At 44.8% G+C, this 25,848-nt stretch overlaps 1 protein-coding gene and 1 non-coding gene across 2 annotated transcripts in view; one reads left to right on the plus strand and one right to left on the minus strand.

Annotated features, from left to right (window-relative positions):
- The window catches only part of LOC126473362 (uncharacterized protein PF3D7_1120000-like), a 282,557-nt gene that overhangs the window by 41,982 nt on the left and 214,727 nt on the right, over window positions 1-25,848 (plus strand). The window lies entirely within an intron of this gene.
- On the minus strand, window positions 10,587-10,660 carry Trnai-uau (transfer RNA isoleucine (anticodon UAU)). Its single transcript has one exon. It is a non-coding gene; the product is annotated as a tRNA-Ile (tRNA).

A 25,848-nucleotide genomic window follows, 5' to 3' on the forward strand; every position in this document is an offset into this window, starting at 1 on the left:
GAATTGCAATAACAATGTATTAGTGTCTGGAACTTGTTCCTTTGTGCTTGTTGGCAGTGCATAACAGGCAACATTCGCATTTTGAAAGGCAGAAAATGTGTCTTGACTTGATTGAGAATCGGGTAATGACGCAAAACCTGAATCTGCAGTATTTGCAAAATTTTGTCCTGTCATTTCGGATTCCTGAGGCGAGCTGTTGCCGACCGATCGATGGACAATGTTTCCCTGTTCACTAATTGTTTCACTGTCTACACCATTATTTGCCACCTGGTCCATTTCCCTATGCACAATTACCAAATTACTACTTTGAATGTCTGTTAATACATTAAACGGTGGTGCTGATAAGCTACGCTCGTCGTCACTATCATTTCTCAATTTACTTTGGACCCTAGTGTTACGTTTTTCACACGCCATAATTATCACGTATTTCCCACGATAACGTGAAAAGCACAATTTGAAGAGCAAAAATAAGAAAACACATTAACATAGCATTGAAAATAATATCTAGTTAATCGCAAGCGCAGCTGCGAAATACTTGGTGCAAATCTACATGTATGCCACAGCTGTTTTACTGTACAACAATGAGAAACTACAACTACAAAGGAGATTCTCTCTACAATTACGCGCTAGCAATAAACAAAAACTACACTAATTACACAAACTAAAAGAAAAAATCAGAAGATTCCAGTGAGGTATCCTCGGCTAAGGGCCGACATATAAAACGTCCCCTTAGAAAAATTTATGAATGATTGTGCTGATAAGCCCCTTACGTTATTTGATTTTCAAACTGCTGAGCATAACTGAACGTACCCAGACATTTCTTTCTTTACTTATTCTGATCAACACTAAACTGAAACACAATATTTTTAGCGCAACGCAATCTGACTTTCAATAATCTCTACAAAAGAATGGCCCTGACTAACAATAACCTATACCTTTCATGAATCACTTACCTCACAAAAATCTTCGTTACTTGAACTACTGCAATACAGCGAGCGCCAATAGTGCCAGCTAAATAAAAGATTCTAACTACTGAAGTCACTAACTACTGATAGGCATAGTTAGCAAATGAAAGATTTTGATAGAGAACAATGTATTTACCTTAATAGTGTTCAAAAGTCATAATATATACATCAGTTCATGACATCCAGTCTTACAAATTTACTGTCTCTGATGGACACACGTCCAGATCATCCGCTCTCAAATCTCTGCCATCTCTCTCTTCACATCCACCACTGCTGGCGGCTCACCTCCAACTGCGCAACGTTACGCGCTGTTAACATCCAACTGCCCAACACTACAATTGCGAATATTACAACAATGCCAACCAGCCACAGACTGCACACAGCACAGCCAGTGATTTTCATACATAGCGCTACGTGGCTTTACCAATATAAAAACCTAAACAGCCTACTTACACGCTGGCTACCAAACTCCCCAGATGTGAACATTATTAAGCATATCTGGAAATCCTTGCAATGTGCTGTTCAGAAGAGATCTCCGCCCCGTCGTACTCTTACGGATTTATGGATAACCCTACAGATTTATGGAGTCAGTTCCCTCCAGCACTAATTCAGAAATTAGTCGAGTCCATGCCGCGTCGTGTTGCGACACTTCTGCGTGCTCGCGAGGGCCCTACAAGATATTACGCAGGTGTACCAGTTTTTCTGGCTCTTCAGTGTGTATTGTAGACAGTAACGGTCCTATCACACTTCCTTTGGGTACTCCGGAAATTACTTTCACATTTGTTGATTTTGTTCCATTAAGAGCGACGTGTTGTGTCTGTAAGGAAGTGTTGAATCCAGTCGCAAATCTGCTCCATGCTCGATAAGCTCGTATTTTCTTCACTAAACGGCAGTGCGGGACGGCGTCAAATGCCTTTCTGAAGTCAAGCAACACTGCATAAACCTGAGCGTCATTGTCTACGGCGCTGAGAATCTCATGGAGGAACAGAGCGAGCCGAGTTTCGCAGGATCTCTGTTTGCGGAATCCATGTTGATTTTTATAGACGAGTTTTTCCTTCTCCAAAAACGTCGTAATTCCTGAGCATAAAACATGTGCCATAATTCTGCAATAGATTGACGTCAACGATATAGATCTCTAATTGTGTGCATCTGTCCTATGGCCCTTCTTAAAAACGGGAATGACCTGCGATTTCTTTCTGTCGCTAGGTATCCTTCGTTGCTCAAGCGAGCTACGATAAATGATCGCTAGAAAGAGAGCAAGTTCTTTCACATACTCTTCGTAGATTCTTATAGGCATCTCATCTAATCCTGACGCCTTTCCACTACTAAGCGATTGTAGTTCTTTTTCTATTCCGAGATCGGTTATCTCAATGTCTACCATTTCGACGTTCCTACGACGATTGAAAGGAGGTTACGATCTTCCGCGGTGAAACAATTTCGGAAGACCGAATTCAGTATTCCGACTTTCTCTCTGTTATCTTCCCCTTCGGTGCTAGTTTGGTCACTGAGTGAATGAACAGATAATTTTGACACACTTACTGATTCTACATACGACCAAAACCTTGTAGGGTTTTTACTCAGATCAGTTGACAAAGTTATACTCTCAAAGTCATTGAACGCTTCTCTCATTGCTCCCCTTACGCTCATTTTTGCTTCGTTCAGCTTTTGTTTGTCAGCTAGGTTTCTGCTTCTCTTGAATCTTAGATGAAGTTCTCTTTGTTTACGTAAAAATTTTCTAACACGGCTGTTAAACCATGGTGGGTCTTTCCCATCCCTTAAGACCTTACAAGGAACATACTAGTCGAGGACATATTGCACGATTGCTTTGAATTTTTTCTATTTGTTTTCCACATCTTCGTCCTGATCGCCGAATATTTGATGTTCACTGCCCAGATACTCTGAAATTTGTATCCTGTCACTCTTGCTGAGCAAAAATATCTTCCTACCTTTCTTAACATTATATGTCAGACTTGTTGTTATAGATGCTATCATAGCCTAATGAGCACTAATACTGTGGTGTCACCGCCAGACACCACACTTGCTGGGTGGTAGCCTTTAAATCGGCCGCGGTCCGTTAGTATACGTCGGACCCGCGTGTCGCCACTATCAGTGATTGCAGGCCGGGCGCCGCCACACGGCAGGTCTAGTCTAGAGAGACTCCCTAGCACTCGCCCCAGTTGTACAGCCGACTTTGCTAGAGATGGTTCACTGTCTGCATACGCTCTCATTTGCAGAGACGACAGTTTGGCATAGCCTTCAGCTACGTCATTTGCTACGAGCTAGCAAGGCGCCATATTTAGCTACTATAATTACTATCTTCAAGAATGTATTCTGAACAGATAATATTGTGAATCATGTACCGTCAAGAGCGATGTTCATCATTAATGGATTAAAGTCAAGTATCAAACTAATTACGTCCGTTTTCTGAATTCTCATTCCTTGTCATGTTCCAGACCACACGTCAGTATCGTTGTTCCCTCCTCACGCCAGCCTGCGTGAGCTAAAACGCGTGCATTTCGGCCTCCACTCGTAACACGGTGATGGCTCTTCTGCTAACACAAAAGATGCCTTCCTCTGCGTTAAGTAATTCGATAAGTTCAAGTCTGTTTGTTGCCAGGAGGTCTAAGACATTTTGCTCACGAGTTGGTTCTCAAAGTAATTTTAGGACAAGACATTCTGCGTCCTTGTTTGTTATCTCTCATGCGACAGCGTTGGTCTGTCATTTTTCAGCAGGACAATGCTCCTCCACATGACACATGTCTCTATAAACAATATCTCTGTGAGCAAGATTCCCAGATCTGTTCACGATAGAACATGTGCGAGATCAGCATTCCCCCAGACCCACTATCCAGGATATTAAGGACCAGTTACAACTACTGTGGGCCAGTTTGCCTTAGGAGAGGACGTAACAGCTTTGTGGCACCCTTCCCAAAGGAATCAGTGTACGTATCCAGACCAGAGGTAGTGCACTGTGATACTGATAAGTGGCCTCATACTGCCAATTCTTAGTAAATTTGACTCGATATTGTAATCATTGAATTAACATCACATACCCTCTCAATCCGTGAAGTCTGACAGCGTTTCCTACTACCGTTCTGGGTGCCCCAGTTTTTTGTCAGGCAGTGTGTATTATACACTCATGCTCATAAATTAAGGATAATTGCAGAATGTGGTGCCACACAACATGGCATTACACAAAACTGACGCTACTAGCATAGGCACATAGGGAACACACACGACACAGATCTGTAAGTCCACAGCATTGGTGATAAGTTGAGAAAACAGTCACGAAACACATGTGCTACAAAACGCCACTGTTTCCTGCGCATGTACCCCGACATCAATATAGGATATGATCACAGTGCACAGGTACACAGGCCGCACAACGGGTTGGCATACTCTGGATCAGGTGGTCGAGCAGCTGCTGGGTTATAGCCTCCCATTCTTGCACCAGTGCCTGTCGGGGCTCCTGAAGTGTTGTAGGGGTTTGAAGACGTGCAGCGATACATCGAAAGCGAGCATCCCAGACGTGCTTGATGGGGTTTAGTTCTGGAGAACAGGCAGGCCACTCCATTCGCCTGATATCTTCTGTTTCAAGGTACTAGTCCACGATGGCAGCTCGGTGGGGCCGTGCGTTATCACCCATCAAGAGGAAGGTGGGACCTTCTGCACCCCTGAAGAGGCGGACATACTGGTGCAAAATGACGTCCCGATACACCCGACCTTTTACAGTTCCTCTGTCAAAGACATGCAGGGGTGTATGTGCACCCCACACCATCAAACCACGACCTCCATACAAGTCCCTTTCAAGGACATTGCCGCGCGGGATTAGCCGAGCGGTCTGGGGCGCTGCAGTCATGGACTGTGCGGCTGATCCCGGCGGAGGTTCGAGTCCTCCCTCGGGCATGAGTGTGAGTGTTTGTCCTTAGGATAATGTAGGTTAAGTAGTATGTAAGCTTAGGGACTGATGACCTTAGCAGTTAAGTCCTATAAGATTTCACACACACTTTTTTTTTCAAGGACATTAAGGGGTTGGTATCTGATTCCTGGTTCACGCCAGATGAAAACCCAGCGAGAATCACTGTTCAGACTATACCTGGACTCGTCTGTGAACATAACCTGGGACCACTGTTCCAATGACCATGTACTGTGTTCTTGACACCAGGCTTTACGGGCTCTCCTGTGACCAGGGGTCAGTGGAATGCTCCTTGCACGTCTCCGGGCAAATAAACCATGTCTGTTCAGTCGTCTGCAGACTGTGTGTCTGGAGACAACTGTTCCAGTGGCTGCAGTAAGGTCCCTAGCAAGGCTACCTGCGGTACTCCGTGGCCGTCTACGGGCACTGATGGTGAGATATCGGTCTTCTTGTGATGTTGTACACTGTGGATGTCCCGTACTGTAGCGCCTAGACACGTTTCCTGTCTGCTGGAATCGTTGCCATAATCTTGAGATCACACTTTGAGGCACACGGAGAGCCCGGGCTACGACCTGCTGTGTTTGACCAGCCTCCAGTCGCCCTAGTATTCTATCCGAGATAACGTCATCAATGTGTGTTCTTTGAGCCATTTTCAACACACAACCACCGTTAGCATGTCTGAAAACGTCTCCACACTCGCTGCACCGTACTCTGACATGCACCAACACACCTCTGCCTATGTGGAATGCTGCCAGCGCCACCGTGCGACGACCGCAGGTCAAATGGACCGCATGGCCATACCCCGAGGTGATTGGAACCCGCAAACCGCCCACCTGAGCGTTGTTTCACCAGGTATGAGCATTATCCTTAATTTATGAGCATGAGTGTATTTTTACAGTCGGGCAGTGTCTGTTTTTTACAGAGTCTGTACAGTTCAATGTAAAGTTGCTTCGGACATGCGTGCATGTCCGGAGGAACATTGCATCGAACTATACCGACTCTGTAAAATACAGACATTGCCCTACTGTATTTCATGTCAAAGCAAGGCAGTCTGACGAGCAAAAACAAGGTCTCTCCCTTTGCGGGAATCATACGATTTGTAAGTAAGCACAATGGGTCGTAGACAGTAGGACATTTCGAAATCAGGGTGTGGCCGTGAGTCACGCAAGAATAGCCAAGGCGGTTAAGGCGACCACTCTCGTAAACTAGGAAATCCGGGGTTCGAGTCCCGGTCTGGCATAAATTTTGGTCTGCTGCTAGTAAATTGTATAGCAGGTGAAGAGCCGTATTCGCAATTTGCGAATACATTTGATAATATTATATTTTTGTTTTTTGTCAATATGGCCAGAAAAGTGTGAGTTTCATACCGTAAAAACAAAAATTATCTATAAGATTTTGGTTTCTTTACGCCCCGCTTTAGACACACACTCGAAATGTTAAAAAACTTCCTGGATTTACTGTGAATTCTCGTGTGTGATGGGTGCTAATTTCTGCGACAGTGCTGAAATACGTAAGTACGGTGTACTTCTCAGCTTTGCCGTCCATGTGAGTCAGGCTTCGTGACACTAACAGAATTGAAAATTACCGGGTCAGTTGACAGCTGGAATGTGTTCTGGCAGCTGTAGCACAGGACGTCATTGCTGTGGGGCGGCTCAATCGATCGCAGCTGTTTTGTGTACATCGCAGTAGGCGGTTGACGGCCAGGAGCGATTACTATCGAGCTCTGGTCCGTCACTCCACCGCAAGGCTACCAATTCCACGAGTTTTCCCTATACAATTCCCACCTGTCACAGCAAGCACTGAGATCACTATTAGAAAACGATGAAAAATGACAACTTGGCACTCGTCCTTCAGTACTTGCTGCAATCTGTGTCCAGCACTTTGTAACAGTAAATTGAAGGTTTAAACAAAGAGCTTATGCATGGAAGAAAAAGTGCTTTTTAAGCCAGAAGTTCGCATGTAGATGCAATTTTTGCTTTGAAACAACTTCTGGAAAAATGTAAAATGTATAACACAGAGTTTCGCATGACATTTGTAGACTTCCAAAAAGCTTTTCATAATGTAACAAAAAATTATTTTTAGGCAACGGGGAAAGAGAAACTATATCTTCTACCCCAATAGCAACACGTTAAAGTCTCTACCGTAACAAATCGACACTCCGAGCTCTGTGTTGCCACCTACCAACAGCTTCTACAGCTAGCAAGAGATATGGGCAGTTTTACTATAGGACTAAATACTATTTTATGCGGCAACAGATATTATTGATTTTATTTTATCTGCTTCTGGCTACACCAATACATTCAGTTGAGACTTCCAGGCCTAAGTTTACACAAATAGCTGAGATTTCACTGACGGTTTCTAAACAAGCAAAATAAAGACACACACACACACACACACACACACACACACACACACACACACACATACATACTGAACAACAATATTTTAATGCCACCTATACTACTTGATAAATAAAATAAAGACCCCAGAAAGGGAAGAGGAAACAAAATGAAACTTCACAAGCTGAGGTGGTATGTAATGTTATTTTGGTGATTAAAAAATCTAGTGAAATTTACAAAGAACATGGCATTATGAACCTACTTATCAGAATGACGTTGTACCCCTTCTGGCCAGGACGCACGCAGTGATAAGCGTGAGAAGGCTGTCAGAAAACCGTTATTTCCTCTCTTGAGGCAGAATGGACCACAGCTGTTGTAACTGGCCCCTAGTATCATCGATATTGCCACAGGGATAGAGTTGACTTCGGAGCAAGATCCACACATACTCTACCAGGCACAGATATGGGGATCTTACTGGCCACTGGAATATCTCAGTAGCAAGCAGACAGTTCAGAGAGGCACATATGCTGCATAGATGAGCACTGTCCTGTTGAAAAATGGCTCCACGATAATGTCGCACGGGAGGTAACACATAAGGGCTCAGCACGTCCATGAAGTAACATTGTGTCGTCAGAGATCCCACCGTCACTAACACCTGTGGCGTGAAGTCCTACCCAATGACTCATCATCACGCCAAAATACCAGGAGTAATATCGCTGTGTCTCTCCATAACAGTTGCAGAAAGGGACCTCTTCACTGGTCGGCGCCATACTCGCCGATGATGGTCGTCTGGGGTAACGCAAAACCGCGATCCATTGCTGAACGCAGCCTATCAACATTCCTCGTTCCTGGTCACGGCACCACTCCAAACGCAATTGTGGTGTAGATGAATTACAATGAAGCGCCAAAGAAAGTCGTACAGCTATGCGTATTCAAATACGGAGATATGTAAACAGGCAGAATACGGCGCTGCGGTCAGCAACGCCTATGACAGAAGTGCAACTCCTCCGCAAATTGCTGCAGACTTCAGTGCTGGGCCACCAACAGGTATCAGCGTGCGAACCATTCAACGAAACATCATCGATATGGGCTTTCTGAATCGAAGGCCCAAACGTGTACCTTGAGGACTGCACGACACAAAGCTTTATGCCTCGCCTGGGTCTGTCAACACCGACGTTGGAGTGTTGATGTCTGGGAGCATGTTGCCTGTTCGGACGAGACTCGTTTCAAATTGTATCGAGCGGATGGACTTGTACGAGTATGGAGACAACCTCATGAATCCAAGGACCCTTCATGTCAGCAGGGGACCGTTCAAGATGGTGGATGCTCTGTAATGCTGCGGGGCGTGTGCAGTTGGAGTGATATGGGGCTCTTGATACGTCTAGATTGACAGGTGACATGTACGTAAGCATGCTGTCTGATCACCTGTATCCATTCATGCCCATTGTGCATTCTGACGGGCAATTCCAGCAATGCGACACCCCACACATGCAGAATTGCTACAGAGTGTCTCCAGGAACACTCTTCTGAGTTTAAGCACTTCCGATGGCCACAAAACTCCCAGACATGAACATTACTGAGCATATCTGGGATGCCTTGAAACGTGCTGTTCAGAAGAGATCTCCGCCCCCTGGTACTCAACGGATTTATGGACAGCCCTGCAGGATTCATGGTGTCAATTCCCTCCAGCACTATGTCAGACATTAGTCGAGTCCATGGCACTTTTGCGTGCTCGCGGGGGTGCTACACGATATTAGGAAGGTGTGCCAGTTTCTTTGGCTCTTCAGTATATGTCTGATCTTGCGGTCAATGGAGCAAATGAGGTGTTCCTCCAGTTTCTTGTCTGTTCCGATTCTCTGAGCGTCCTACACTCCCTCCAAAGTTTGTACCCAGCAGATAAAGTGCTCCATAATATCCAGTACGCTCTCCTGCAACTGCAACGTCTGGGGAAGGAGGTGTCATTCTGCTGGGTGCCAGGGCACATGGGTATTGCAGGGAACTAAAGGGCGAATCTAGCTGCCAATGAGTCGTCTAATGATCCTTAGTTATTTCAGTGTACCATCCCCCTGCATGCTACGACCTCGCTGTTGAAGTACAGAGTCATACGTCAATGAGAAACGAGTGGGTGGAAGTGACCTACAGTAAGCTCCGTGTAGTGAAGCCAACAACTCAGCCGTGGTCTACCTCCTTCCAGTCAAGTCTTCGGGACGAGGTCCTACTTACTCGTCTTCGCATTGGCCACAGCCCTGTGACGCATGGCTTCTTACTTCGGCGAGAGGACCCTTAAAAGTGTGATGCTTCTGGCGTGCAGATCACTGTGCGTCACATTTTATTAGTGTGCTATTTTCCGACCAGGGGCCGCGGAAGATTTGCCGACGGATCTTCTCTCTATTTGTACTAACGTTCAAACGAATGTGGTTCGAGTTTTGAAGTTTTGTGCACTGTCCAACATCTTTCCAAAGATTTTAGGGAGATGGTTTTAATGAGTGAACCCAAGTTTTTCTAAGTGGTCAGCCAGTCACAGTTTCCTACGCTTTTCTTTTAGCTCATGTATATTTTGTTTTCTCTGTCTTTTAATTTCATGCATATCTACTTTCCCTCTTTCTTAGCTGTTCTAGCGCATGTGAGATAGAGTGATTGTGTGGTCGTTTCGAATGCATGACTGTGCAACAATTTTAGAGTTTACCTCAACTTTCGTTTGTTGTAATGAGTGTAAGGGTACTGATGACTCGCCGTTGACGCCCGTAAGATCCAAACGGACACACACCCTGTGCTGTTAACTGCAGACGACGCATGGGACGGTGGTGGCCAGGAGTGGTCGGGTCGGAGCTTGACGACGTGTGTGCCCGCCCTCAGATCCCAACGCAGTCCAACATCGGCACAATGTCGTATCCGAAGACTCCACGAACCTGTATGTTGCCAGATTTGACGAGCCGGCCAAATGGAAACCACAATGAGGCCCTTTCCAAACTCTGTCAGATGTTGATAACGCTGTCTCACCCGCGCACGCATTATCTCCGTGTCCTTCACAATAATCACTCAATATCTGTCACTGTTTACGCGCCTTACATATCCTATCAGGCCTATTTATACTAAATGCGGACAACAGTAGTGCTGTCTGGTGGTCGTATTACCAGCCACAGAGAATTGCAACTCGAATCATTTACATATATGCTGACAGTGGGTTAGTGAACGAATTTACAATGACATCTGACAATGTCGACTGGGTGCTTAACTTTTTCGGCAGTAGTGTTCGAGTATTAATTGCTGTACCACGATCAAGTTATGATTGAAATTACAATGAAATGAACACCCTTAGCTGCTTACAGGCGTTGACATACGTCAACGGGGACAGCTGAAAATGTGTGCCCCGACCGGGACTCGAACCCGGGATCTCCTGCTTATATGGCAGACGCTCTATCCATCTGAGCCACCGAGGACACAGAGGATAGCGCGACTGCAGGGATTTATCTCCGGCACGCCTCCCGCGAAACACACATTCTCAACGTATTCTCCCGCACTACATTCGTAGTGCCCCCGCCCATTATACTCGCGGCGCGTTGCCGATTCTCGTAAGAGTTCGGACACTGTTTGTGCATTCGCATTGAAGAAGACGGTCAAGTGGCCAGTGAGCCTTACCATCTTAGTATATATATAGTTAGGGCTCACCGGCCACTTGACCGTCTTCTTCTTCAGTGTGAATGCACAGTGTCCGAACTCTTACGGGAATCGGCAACGCGCCGCGAGTAATGAGTATAATGGGCGGGGGCACTAAGAATGTAGTGCGGGACAATACGTTGAGAATGTGGGTTTGCGGGAGGCGTGCCAGAGATAAATCCCTGCAGTCGCGCTATCCTCTGTGTCCTCGGTGGCTCAGATGGATGCCGGCACGGTAGCTCAGCGTGTTCGGTCAGAGGGTTAGCTGCCCTCTGTAATAAAAAAAACTGAGTTAACGGATCGACAACGAACTTAAACGGATGTCTTACGACGTCCGCCACGAGCAGATGCAACGAGCAAAAGTGAACAAAATGAGATTCAACAAAAAAAAAAAAAAAAAGAGATGGATAGAGCGTCTGCCATGTAAGCAGGAGATCCCGGGTTCGAGTCCCGGTCGGGGCACACATTTTCATCTGTCCCCGTTGACGTATGTCAACGCCTGTAAGCAGCTACGGATGTTCATTTCATTGTAATTTCATTCTAATCAGCTGCATGGTCACCGATGGTATCTGTCCGAAGGAACAGATACCATCGTAGTATATACAAGTTATGATTACCTACGATCGCGCGCTGAAAATAATGCCCTCCGAATTTTTTATGCGAACACTCAAAGCTTTTCAAATAAAACGAACGGTGTTAATATTATACACCATTATTCTTCATGTCCACATATTTATTTCCGAACATAGTTACCCTTGCGACGAACAGATTTCCCCCAACGACAGAACAGTTTGTTGATACCGTCACTGTAGAATGTTTGACTTTGTTTATGGAGCCACAACATCACATCTGTTTGCATCGCTTTATCACTGTCAAAGTGAAGTCCTCGAAGATGTTTTTTAAGTTTTGGACACATGAAAATCGGATAGGGCCAAGTAGGGACTGTATAGAGGATAATCGATGACAGTGAACGCCAGGCTTTGGATTCTTGCAGATGTCGCGGCGCTCGTGTGTTGTCAGACATTGTCATGATGAAGGAGAGGGTGGTCCATGTATGGACGAATTCTTCGAATTTGTACTTCCCGTTTTGTGGGGGTGTACCACGCTGTTTGTCACGCGCCGACGTACTTTCATTACACATTGTTATGGTAAACGTTACATTTCGGATCCCTCTGGCGGCAAAGGGTTGCAACTTGCGTCAGCGAAGCGCAGAAGTCGACCGAGTAAAATGACATGTAAAACCTCAACCGATATTTAGAACAGAATAAAAAAATACGGAGGCGTTACTTTTGAGCACGCCCTCGTACATTCACAGTTGTCTTGAGTAGCGACACAACAGAGATAATGAAATTACAATGAAATCCAGACCATTAGCTGCTTACAGGCGTTGATAAACATCAACGGGGACAGTTGAAAATGTGTGCTCCGACCGAGACTCGAACCCGTGGTCTCCTGCTTGCATGGCGACGCTCTATCCGACTGAGCCATCTTTTTTTTATGGTTCAAATGGCTCTTTTTTATTATTGTTATTTTTAATCTCATTTTGTTCGTTTTCGTTCGTTGTATCTACTCTGGGCGGACGTCGAAACACACCCGTTTCAGTTCGTTGTTGATCCATTAACTCAGTTTTTTTGTTACAGAGGGCAGCTAACCCTCTGACCGAACACGCTGAGCTACCGTGCCGGCGCGGAGCCATCGACGACACAAAGGATAGAGCGACTGCAGGGACCTATCTCTGGTACACTCCCTGTGAGACCCACATTTCCAACTTACTGTCCGAAAGAACAGATACCATCTTCATACAAATAAGGCTTACCGGCCAATGATCTTCTTCAGTGCGGATGCACTCACATTGCTCAAAAATCTTACGGGAATCGGTAGATTGAATGCCGCGAGTAATGAGACGCTTGCAGCAACCGCAAATTAAAATTCACGCTTTGTGCTTAAATTAATTTTCTTATGTATTTATGTTAAATCGGGAGTGCTGACCAGTGTATGACTTACTTTCTTTTTACTCTTTATGGCTTTGTATGAACCAGTTCCACTGGGGTCGGTAAACAGATTCAGAGAACTCTAGGCCTTTGTTTCTGACGTCATTCTGTTGTAGAATTTTAGAATGTGTTTTATGCTCGCATAATATGACATCTCTGGAGAACGAATATCTCCCTTGTAGGAATCAACATGAGTTATGAAAATACCGATCGTGTGAAACGTAGCTCGCCCCGGTCGTCCATGCCGAAAGCAGTAGACACTGGTGGCCGGTCGACGCTGTGTTCCTTGACTTCCGGAAGGCATCCGATACTCTTCCACATTGCTACCTGATGAACAGAATATGTGCCTACGGAATATCAGACCAGCTGTGCGATTGCATTGAAGCGTTTCTAGCAAACAGTACCTGCCATTCTTGGAGGAGAGACATCTTCAGACGTAAAAGTAGCCTCGGACATACACCAAGGCAATGTTAGAGGACCACTACTTTTCACAACATGACCTAGTGGGCAATGTCAGAAGTTCTGGGAGGCTTTTCGCGGATAATGCTGTTGTATACGGAAAAGTCGAAACGCTAGAAAATTGTACCGAAATGCAAAAATCTCTGCAGACGACCCACGCATGGTACAGAGATTGACAAGTGACCCACAACACAAACATATGTATCGTATTACTCATGATAATACGATTGTAGAATAATCACTAGAAACAGTCACAGCCACAAAACTATCTAGAAGTATGCGTACTGAGGAACTTAAAGTGAAGCGCCCATATAGAACTAATCACAAGTAAGACTGATGCTAGAGATTCATTGTAAGAATCCTCAGGAAGTGTAGTCCACTCACAAAGAAAGTAGCTTACGAAACACACGTTCGAGGAATATTTTAAATCGCTCGTCAGCCTGAAATTCGTACACCATAGGATTCATAGAGGAAATAGTGAAGATCCAAACATAAGTAGCGCGTTTCGTCACAGGTTCATTTAGCAAACACGAAAGCGGCACTGAGATGCTCAGCCAACTCAAGTGGCAGACGCTGCAAGGGATGTCTTCTGCACCAAGAAGTGGTTTTACTGTTAAATTGCGAGAAGCGCACTTTCCGTGAAAGATCAGCCAGTATACTGCTTCCTCTCACGTAGTATATCTCGCGAAAGTACGATTGAAGTGAAAGGACGGAGATTAGAGCTCATATGAACGGTTAACAACAACAGTTCTGCTCGAGAACATTCGCGATTTTAAACAGGAAAGAGGAGAATGCTAGTGGTACGCAAAGTTCCTCCCGCCACAGACCGCCAGCTTGCGGAGTATAGATGTAAATGTATATGAAAAAGATATGGCTACGGATTGTGGCTGTTGCTGGATCGTGATGTAGAAGGTGACAGTTGTTTTCGAAGTGCTGTAAGTTGCGCTGGTAAACTGTCAACAGTCTTCTTGTTGCCGCTGCGAATTTCGCCGATGAAGAAGGGTCAAGGATGATAGAGGAAGATAGCGGAGGAAGTAAGATTAGAAAGAACTATTTGGAACCGTCAAAAGTAAGGGTGCAACAATGATGGACAAATTTGGGAAGGAGATTGATAATAAAGAGACTCTTAAGATAGTGTGGAAGGAATACTTCGGGCACGTGCTAACTCTGAACGGATTTGGAAATGAGGATAATAGGCTAAAGCAGGCAGAAGTAAACTCTGAGGGGAAAAGGACTTTACATGGAAAGAAATGGAAATGGCGCTGGACAAGATGAACGGCACGAGGTATGAACGAATTAAGCGTCGAAATGGCAGCAAAGAGGTTGAAAAACAGTGGGTTAATCGTCTGATGACCGTGTTGTGGATTGAGAAGAAGATTGGAAGAGGGCACTAATTGTCCCTATATTCAAGAAAGAGAACAGGAAGGATTGTCGAACCTACAGGAGAATCACACTATATCTTATTGTGCCAAGGTATATGAAAAGATCGTCGAGCATAGAATCTGAACAAGGTCCGAGAAAAACAGAGAGGAACAGCATAGTCTCAGATCTTGGAGACCTCATATTTGCAGCGAGCGCCACTATGAATTTGGGGAAGACCTTGTCATGGTCTTTCTCGATATAGAACAGACATTTGATAGCCTCTGTAGAATAATGGTCTGGGAGGTAATAGGAAAGAAAGGAGCGGAAAAAGAGAGAGCAAGCAGAGTGGAGGAGATGTACTGTGTAATTCTGAGTTTTAGAGAGTGGGAAATGAAAAGACGGATTGGTTCCAGCAAACAAGTGTTGTGAAGCAGAGCAGTGCAGTGTGAAATTTAAAATTTTCCCGGTGAATTAAATATACGAAGAGATTTCGGGATTGCTGCTGGTCGTGAACTTCACGATATTTCAACTGGACACCTGCCGGTCACCTACAGGTCAGCCATCGATGATTGACGAAGACGCTCTCCGCTCCACCTTATATAACGTGCTGATAGTATTGCCGTGCATGCGTCCTCTTATTATATTCTTATGTCCCCCTTTTTTATCGCTTTTTATGTGTGTCTCTTCATCTTTTTATTAGAACTGTCGTTCGGCTGAAGAGCGGCTGCGCATATGGGGCTATGGGTCTGGGGAATGAAATCACAATAAAGAAAAAAAAAAGCGTCTTCGTCAGTGCTCGATGACTCACCTGAAGATGACTGGCAGGTGTACAGTTGAAATATAATGGACTGTAGTTTACGATGACCGGCTGCAATTCCAAAATCTCTTTGAACAGGGCAGTGCATTGTCTCCTCTCCACTTTATTGTCGTCTCTGATGAATAATGAGTAAGGTGGCAGAAAAAAACTGGAGAAGACAAGACGAAAGCAATGGTGTTCGCATATGACTTAATGATCTGAGGAAACAGAGATTCAGGAACAGCTGCGTGTTTGTGAAGAAACTGTGAGACAGTATGACATGAAATTTAACGTAAACAAATCTGAGATCCTCATTACTATTAGAAAGAAAGATAAACCAACTAGTGGAATAAGGGTTGTAGGTGAACAGTTGAAGGAGGTGGAAAGTGTCTAGTACTTGGGAAATGTGATAGAGGAAAATGGAAGCAATGAGAAAGAAATCAGTGAGCGTGACAGACAGGCAGAAGAATTCCTGCGAATTGTTAACAGCCTGCTTTGGAACAAAGATGTCCCACAAAAAGCAAAGAAGTAACATTAGGAAGTTACTACAATCGCATTGCTGACCTATGTGTCTGAACTATGGGTAATGAAGAAAAAGATACTTGAAGACAGACGCAAACCAGTCCCCGCATTTGCTTCATGGCCAGTTCTAATAATTGCTTTATGTCAAGTTAGTTTTTCTCCTGGGGTGGGGGAGGGGGTGGAGGGCACTATAGTTTGATAACCACAAAAATGACCGTTTCTAGTGTTCTTGTGTACAGAGCACTCCTGAGCAATCCAGAACGAGTTTGCAAGTCTCTCGCTGCAGCGCAGTTCGAAGAACTCACAGCTGCCCTCTTTCCACAGCTGACGAAGAGTATAGTTTAGGCCCTCCATTCGGCTCCAGACCAGAAGGCCCCGATCAGTTCTCGGAGTTCTTATCGACAGCTACACTGAGCCCCACGGAGTGAGGCTAGCTGTAAACTCCCATTAATCTGCAACAAGACGCTAGAGTGGTGTCAGATACCAAGCGACAAATTCAGTTGGCGCCGACGTGAGCAAACAATTGCAGATTACAGACAAATGAAATGAAGTTCCTCAGAAGTAGGTGGGAGTAAGAAGGAGAGTCAAAGTGAGGAATGAAGGGTAAGGGAATTAATGAAAGGGGAACCCTTGCAGAGCATGATGGAAACATCAAGTGTAAGATGGTATGGGCACTTAAAGAGAATGGAAAACAATAGAATTCCCAAGAAGATACAGGAAATGGAGATACGAAGCAGAGGAAGACCATGGGATGGACGGCTGAAACGTGAGAAGACCAAGGGATAGACGGCTGAAACGTGAGGAGGAATGTGTTGAAAAAACCTTCGAGGACTAGATAAGAATGAATATAAAAAGACTGTGGAAAAAGGACGATATGGTGAGGCTTATGTTCCAGATAGACCCAGCTTGGGCCTGGAAACTATTCAAGATGATGATGACGGCGGAATGGAAGGGCGGTCTTGTAGACATGCCGCGAAGCTTACCTGCAAGACCGGTTGCTGACGTGACTATCCATCCCAAGCTGTCACCCATTGTTGACTACTGGGTCGCAGCTGCTGAGCGGAGAAGTCTTTATTTATATGGCAAATGTGCGAAAGGCTAGCCCCACACTTCTAAGGAATGGGACTGAGGCACTGCCTTCCTCTTATAATGAGGCAGATACAGCGGTCCTTGGAACGAAAGGACTAGGAGGAGGAGGATATTGGTGTTTAACGTCCCGTCGACAACGAGGTCATTAGAGACGGAGCACAAGATCGGATTAGGGAAGGATGGGAAAGGAAGTCGGCCGTGCCCTTTCAAAGGAACCATCCCGGCATTTGCCTGGAGTGATCTAGGGAAATCAGGATGGCCGGACGCGGGATTGAACCGTCGTCCTCCAGTGTGCTAACCACTGCGCCACCTCGCTCGGTGAAAGGACTAGTTGTTGGAAGTAGTTCGAATGTTGTACTCATGATGACCCGCCCTTAAAGAACCAAATTTCCACTTGGTGTGTACTCTGGGAGGAAATATCCACCAGGGGCAAGCGGCCTTCGCGGGAGCAATTGAGAGATCACCTTACATTCAGCTGCAATTGGTTGCTCACGTCGGCACCAACTGCGTTTGTCGCCTGATATCTGACACCACTCTCGCTTCTTTCTGGAGACTAAAGGTAGTAGTCAAGACAGCTAGCCTCACTCCTCGGGGCTCAGTGTAGCTGTCGATAAGAACTCCGAGAACTGATCGGGGCCTTCTGGTCTGGAGCCGAATGGAGGGCCTAAACTATACTCTTCGTCAGCTGTGCCAAGAGGGCGGCTGTAGGTTCCTCGAACTGCGCTGCAGCGAGAAACTTGTAAACTCGTTCTGGATTGCTCAGGAGTCCTCTGTACACAAGAACACTAGAAACGGTCACCCATCCGCCTACTCCCCCACCCCAGGAGAACAACTAACGTCACATAAAGCAATTACTAGAACTGGCCATGAAGCAAATGCGGGGAGTGGATTGCGTCTGTCTTCAAACATTTACCAGCTCAGTTCTTTCAGCATCTCTGTGATGTTCTTTCACGAGTCAAACAAACTTGTGACGTTTCGTACAGCTTTTCTCTGTATCTGTAAGCTATCCCGTGCTACTCCCATCTGGTACAGATCTCACACACTTGAGTATTATTCTAGTCGGATCGCACGAGTGTTTTGTACGCAGTCGCCTTTCTAGACCGATTGCATTTCTAGTACTCTACCAAAGAATTGAAGTCTGCCACCTGTCTTAACTTCGACTGACAAGGTGAGTCTATCTGATCGTTCCACTTGGGTGTTACACCCACATATTTGAATGACTTGACTGATTCCAACTGTTTCTCGCTCATTTTGTAGTTATTTTGTGATGTGCAAAATTTTACATTTCTGAACGTTTAATGCAAGGAAGTTGCCAACTTCTGCAACGTTCTGAAATCTACTAAGATATGATTTAATATATGTGCAGCTCTTTTTAGACAGTAGTTCATTATATATAAATGTATCATTTGCAAAAAGTCTAAAGCTACGGTTGATAGCGTCTGCAAATCATTAATACACAACGTGTATAGCAAGGGTCCAACACACTTTCCTAGGGCACATCTACTGTTATTTCTACATCTGTCGATGGTTCTCCGTCTAAGATGACATGCTGCATCCACCTTCTAAAGAAATCCTCAAGTCAGTCACAGAATTCGTTTGATACCCAATCCGATTGTATTTTTGATAATAAGCTTAGGTGTGGTACTGAATCAAATGCTTTTCGGAAGTCAAGAAATACTGCATCTGCCTGACTGCCTCCAACCGTGGCATCCAGGATGTAATTTGAGAGAAATACGAGTTGGGCCTCACACGGTCGATGTGTTCGGAATCCATGCTGTTTGACATGTAGGAAGTCATTCTTTTCGATGTATCTTATTACATTTGATTTTAGAGTTTATTCTAAGATTTTGCAACAAAAGGTTGTCGAAAATATTGGACGATGGTTCTGTGGATCATTTCTGTTGCTCCTCTTGTACAGAGGTGTGACATGTTCACAGTTTTTTGTTCTAGGGATCTGTAGTACCTAATGGTTAAAAGAGGGAATAACTCAGCTGCAAATTTAGTATACAATATGGGATTCCATCGGGGAGGTTTGCTTAGTTTTTACGGTTTCAGCTGTTTCTCGTTGTCGCTGTCGCTAGTATATGTTTCACTCATCTTTGGGCGGTGCATGTTTCTAGCAGCTATTCACCTAGATGATGGTATATATGGACGTGATCAACTATCTAGTGTAACAAGGAACATGACTCATCTGACCAGGCGACAATTTTCCATTGAACCAAGATCCAATCTCGATGATCCCACGCGCATTGAAAAAAATTTTAGTTGATGATGCCATTGTGTCCACACGGGAGCACGTAGGGTCTTCTGCCGTGGAGCTCAATTTTCAACAATGTGCGCTGAACGTAGCTCTTCGGAACACTTGTGTCTGCACCAGTGTTGTACTCTAGCGTCGCGTCTGTCACAGACCGCCGCTTGTCCTGCTTCACAGACCGGGCAGACTTCCGACCCCCATATTCTGAGATGTGGCGTGAATTTCTGATACCTTGTCGCCTACTCGTAGGCGCTCACAACAGTAGCATGCTTACAACCTACCAATTTCGGAGGGTCCGTAATACCCGTTTGCAGCGCCGGACAATAACGATCTGTCCTTTGCCCAATTCGCTTACGTCAGTGAATTTCCCGTTTTGTGGCCCATGTCATCCTTAGTGACGTGTCGATAGTTGAGGTGGCCAATAAAGACAGACAGACAGACATCTACAAAAGGATAACACATTAATGAGGTTATTTACAATATGTATACTTAATAATTAAGATACGTGTAACTTGAAGTACTGTAGGTCCTTTTACAGAGTTCTGTACAATAAGAGCAATGTTCTTGATAGTAACATATAGTCTTGAATGCTGATACAATCACATAAGTCACTGGTAACTAATATTGCTTAGTAGCATCATGCTGTATCGATATATTTTCCTCAGTGCAGTCTTCCGCACTACACTTAATGTGTCTGTAGATTGACAGTTTGGGGCGTGAAGGTGAGTGTGGCTGTTTAAAAAAACGCGCCAACTTAAAGTCGCAGTCAGTGGCATCACGTGACTTTAGCGTCCTCTGACGGTATGTCAAGGTATTGATTCCATTTTAGGATATAGCCATCTGGAAGATTCATATTGTAATTAGCAAACAATGTTTCTACAACCTGATTTGGAAACAATTTCTTAGAGTACCATCTACTGAAATATTTAAAGTGTTAAAATTTCTTACGAGTGACTAGTTGAAAGACTCGCACCAGGCCATTGAGCCACACAAAATTACTGTTATTTATTAGCCTTTTACAAATGACAATATCATCTGGGAACTATGTTAAAGAGTTACTGCAGTTGTTGATTAGTTATATGTGAAGATTGTGAGTTCCAGAGGTACTATCACATGTTCCTGAGCCGAATCAAATTTTATGTTCTCTCCTGAGGACAAGGTTTTGTCCGGAAAGCCGTACTGAATCCTGCCAGGTACATGTTTCGATCTAGTCATATGTTTGATCTGAAATTCTGTAAGAGTACACTGTATTAATTAATCGATAGCGTAGGCTGTATCAAAAGCGTTCTGTGATGGAAAATAGGATAAACAAATGGCGAGAAAATTGCATCTGGTACCCGCAGAAGAGCTACATGAATTTAAAGCGTAATCGCTCAGATGTCGTAATGGTTTGGATAGGGATTCTAACTCACGCGAGGTCGTCAGCGCCGCTATTATTTCAAGTCCATCCTAATATTCACAAACCTCTCTCGAAATTTTCGGAGATCCGTACTTATACGTTTACAGCAAGAAGTTAGCAGCTTAATCTGCTGCTGAAGGGATCGAAGTATTGAAATATTTTGTTAAGAGTTATGAGACTGTAAATATTTTTTTCTAGCGCCAAAGATATGAGCGATGTGAATTTTCTTTCCACTGTTCTTTTATCGACAGCGTATTCTTTAGACGAAAACGTTATTACATAGCCCAAACAAGAATGAAATTTTTACGAGGTGGCACTTGATTCATCCAGGCTCGTGCATAAAATCTTTATTCATTTATGAAAAAGTTATTGTTATCGATTATTTACGCTGGTGTCCAAGAATAAAGAAACAAACGGAAATTTTGCAAGGCTGCTTTTATATTTCAGCAAAACGGTAAAAACAGGTGATAGTAAAGTAGAAACAATATAAATAATACAGAACGTAACCAACTGTCACATGCAGAACGTTAGACAGAAATGTTCTTTTTTTCCAACGTAACGGATTTGAATACACATTCCGACAATTGGTGAATGTTTTTCCATCTTAACGGATTTGCTCACACATTCCAACAATTGGTTAATGTGTTCAGTATGTGGTGTGAGCACCTCTGGCACCAATACAGGCCTGACAACGATGGGGCATGCTGTGAATGATGTCATCAGTCTCATGTTGAGGCAATAACGCTCATTCTTCCTGTAGAGCTGCTCGGAGTTTTGGAGAGTGGTTGGCCGATGCTGACATGATACAAGCCATCTCCGCATCCCAGACATGCTCTGTGGGATTCAAATCGGGAGAGGGAGCAGGCCACGCCATGCCCGCAGTACCTTCCATTTCCAAGGAAACAACAACCACCTATGCTCTATGAGGTTGGCCATTATCGTCCATCAATACGAAGTCTGTGGTCAAAGCACGTGGCAACAACCACAAATGAGGTCCCAAGATCTCGTCACGATACCTGATAGCAGTTAAAGCTTGCCAATTCACCCATGTCATTTCATGACGAGGGGTTCGAGTGGTCAAACTAATCCCTGACGACACCATTGGGGATTCTCCTCGATATCGGTCTCTTTCCACAAGTTTGGGTCCCGAAATCGTGCTCCACGTTCCCTCCACATGCCAATGCTTGGAGAATCACTCACCAGATGAAATCGGGACTTATCTGTAAAAGCAACATTGGCCCACTGTTCGATCGCCCAGGTGGCATGTTGATGACTCTACTTTAGACGTTCCCTTCTTGAAAACGCCGCAGAGGCAGACATACGGCAGGTATCCGACAATAAAGGCTACTCGGTGGTGGTAAGTTCCTACGGGACCAAACTGCTGAGGTCATCGGTACATAGGCTTACACACTACTTACGCTAAGGGCAGCACACACACCCATGCCCGAGGGAGGACAGGACCTCCGACGTGGGAGCCGCGCGAAGCGTGGCAAGGCGCTTGACTGCGCGGCTACCCCGCGCGGCCTTCTGCACACCGTTTGCCTCGATACAACACGTCCAGTGGTGCTGCGAGCTCAGATGTCAGTTGCCGTGCAAATACTAAGACGGCACTGTCTTGCTCTTAAAGCCAAATAACGCTCCTTTCTTTCTCTTGTTACACGTGATCGGCCCTGTCCTGGTCTTCTGGATACAATTTCTGTAAACTGTCGCTACATCCGAGAAACAACAGAACGGCTCACATTAAGCCATCGGGGCAGTTTACGACTGTCCTGCCTCCTTTCTTTCTATGGTCCACACCGCAGAGTGTCTGCTAGGCGTCTTCACTGTGCCATACCGTCCGTGACTGTACACAGCAAGGGGACTGATGACCATAGATGTTAAGTCCCATAGTGCTCAGAGCCATTTGTACACAGCAACTGTGGATGTGGGGCTCTCCGGCAAACACTACCTCGTTTCGTAGGTGACTTGACGTCTTCGTTGGCATGGTTGTCCGTCAACCAGAATGCCATCTTCCGTGCAGAACACGATCGAACCGACATCTCGTGTACTGTTTGTATGATTACATCCTGAATTAAACACGAGACGGGAAAACAGCTTTAATTTTGGACACCAGTGTATTTAGAATGGTTCACGGCAATTACTCTAGACTTTTAGTTAACCGTTGCAGTAGACATGGAGCTCAGAATTGTCCTTCTAACTTTTTTTAAGTATAGAGTAAAGCTCCAAAGCTTACTTATCTCATACAGGTCCAGAATACATGAGGCTAATTGAACGGAAAATCTGGGATAGTCAACTACAGACAAATCGGAAAGAAGTGTCTGCTTGTCACTTCTATTCAAGAGTGCTGTGTACTGATTGTCCAGAATTTAAGAGAGTTACGACAAAGGAACGTTGGTGAACAGCACTATTCACGTATAGTGACCTTTGCTGTTGACGTCAGAGAAAGCCTTCCCTCAAAACCAAGTCATGTGGAATAACTTTCTGGAACAGTACCACAACTAGACACTAAACAGCTAACCCGATCATTGTTTTCAACTCCAGTTGCAGGTTGCCTATTTAACGGCTTCCAGGCGCAATAAAAATTTGATTTTTTTACATTTAATATTATTATTGGCTGAATTAAAATTTTAAATTTCTGTTATAATGTGGGCATTAGGAGGTATAATCTTACGTTAAATTTTTGACACAGTAAGACAAGTACACTACTGGCCATTAAAATTGCCACACCAAGAAGAAATGCATATGATAAACGGGTATTCATTGGACAAATATATTATACTAGAACTGACATGTTATTACATTTTCACGCAATTTGGGTGCATAGATCCTGAGAAATCAGTACCCAGAACAACCACCTCTGCCTGTAATAACGGCCTTGATACGCCTGAGCATTGAGTCAAACAGAGCTTGGATGGCGTGAAAAGGTATAGCTGCCCATGCAGCTTTAACACGATACCACACTTCATCAAGAGTAGTGACTGGCGTATTGTGACGAGCCAGTTGCTCGGCCACCATTGACCAGACGTTTTCAGTTGGTGAGAGATATGGAGAATGTGCTGACCAGGGTAGCAGTCGAATATTTTCTGTATCCAGAAAGGCCCTTACAGGACCTGCAACATGCGGTCGTGCATTATCCTGCTGAAATGTAGGGTTTCGCAGGGATCGAAAGAAGGGTAGAGCCACGGGTCGTAACACATCTGAAATGTAACGTCCACTGTTCAAAGTGCCGTCAATGCGGACAAGAGATGATCGAGACGTGCAACCAATGGCACCCCATACCATAACGCCGCGTGATACGTCAGTATGGCGATGACGAAAACACGTTTCCAATGTGCAATGTGCGTTCACCGCGATGTCGCCAAACACGGATGCGACCGTCATGATGCTGTATACAGAACCTGGATTCATCTGAAAAAATTACGTTTTGCCACTCGTGCACCCAGGTTCGTCGTTGAGTATACCATCGCAGGCGCTCCTGTCTGTGATGCAGCGTCAAGGGTAACCGCAGCCACGGTCTCCGAGCTGATAGTCCGTGCTGCTGCAAACGTTGTCGAACTGTTCGTGCAGATGTTTGTTGTCTTGGAAACGTCCCCATCTGTTGACTCAGGGATCGAGACGTGGCTGCATGATCCGTTATAGCCATGCTTATAAGATGCCTGTCATCTCGACTGCTAGTGATACGAGACCGTTGGGATCCAGCATGGCGTGCCCTATTACCCTCCTGAACCCACCGATTCCATATTCTGCTAACAGTCATTGGATCTCGACCAACGCGAGCAGTAATGTCACGATACGATTAACCGCAATCGCGATAGGCTACAATCCGACCTTTATCAAAATCGGAAACGTGATGGTACGCATTTCTCCTCCTTACACGAGACATCACAAGAACGTTTCACCAGGCAACGCCGCTCAACTGCTGTTTGTGTATGAGAAATCGGTTAGAAACTTTCCTCATGTCAGCACGTTGTAGGTGTCGCCACCGGCGCCAACCTTGTGTGAATGCTCTGAAACACTAATCATTTGCATATCACAGCATCTTCTTCCTGTCGGTTAAATTTAGCGTCTGTAGCACGTCATCATCGTGCTGTAGCAATTTTAATGGCCAGTAGTGTATTACAATTAGAAACTGTATTGGCCTAAAGGCAGCGTTACTCGCAGCGCACATTTCGTTTTTGAGTCATTAGTTTTCTAATTGGTTTGTTGCGGCCGACCACGAATTCCTCGAATGTTTCTGCCGTCCGAAACTTTCCATCTTTGGGCAGCTCTTGCTATCATCGTACTTAGTTATTCGCTGTATGTATACCTATACAATTTTTACCCTTTACAGCTCCATCTAGTTCAATGGTCGTCTAACAGCGTCCCGTGGGCCGCATGCAGCCCGAATCAATTGTTCGTGCGTCCCGCGGTTCTCGGGCGTAATTTATAGTGATACGAAACAAACATCTAACATCCGAATTGAAAAGCGTCAACTACTGTTAAGAGCTTCTTAAGAGTACTCAGAAACTAACAAAAAAACTTACAGAGACAGTAGTATTTTAAGATGTGCTTAATTTTAACTGACGTCGATGAATTCGGCCATGAGATAAGTAAAATTGGCCACTTACCACAGTGGCAGAAGAGCAAGCAGCGCGGCCACTACGGGATTGAAGGACGTGGCAGGAGGAATGTTTTACTGTCGGTCTTCCAGACTGACAACTTACTGGCATGTGTGTGCCCCGTACCGACAGCTGTTATGGCACAAATTTCAAAAGGAATGACCATAGATTGATGAATGCGCATTAGAGACAGTCATCTTCAAATGCGGTACGTATATACAGCAATAAATCCGAAATTAAATTAAGATTTTTTTAATACAGTGCAATAAGTGGAAGAACAATGGGTATTGAAAGCATTTAGTAAACATCAGTGGTCGTGTCTCGTATTTAAACGCATTGTGCAATGAAGTATAATTACTATTATTGATCAGTTAGTCACCGAAACAAAACAACAATAATTCGTCAGGAAACAACAGTCTCACAATTTTTGGGTCCCTGAGCGTGGCAGCAATCTGAAATAGAGAAAAGTCGACGCGAAGTGTTCCGAATGGTGCCGGCTTT

This window comes from Schistocerca serialis, chromosome 4 (assembly GCF_023864345.2).
Source record: "Schistocerca serialis cubense isolate TAMUIC-IGC-003099 chromosome 4, iqSchSeri2.2, whole genome shotgun sequence".
Taxonomy (NCBI): domain Eukaryota; kingdom Metazoa; phylum Arthropoda; class Insecta; order Orthoptera; family Acrididae; genus Schistocerca; species Schistocerca serialis.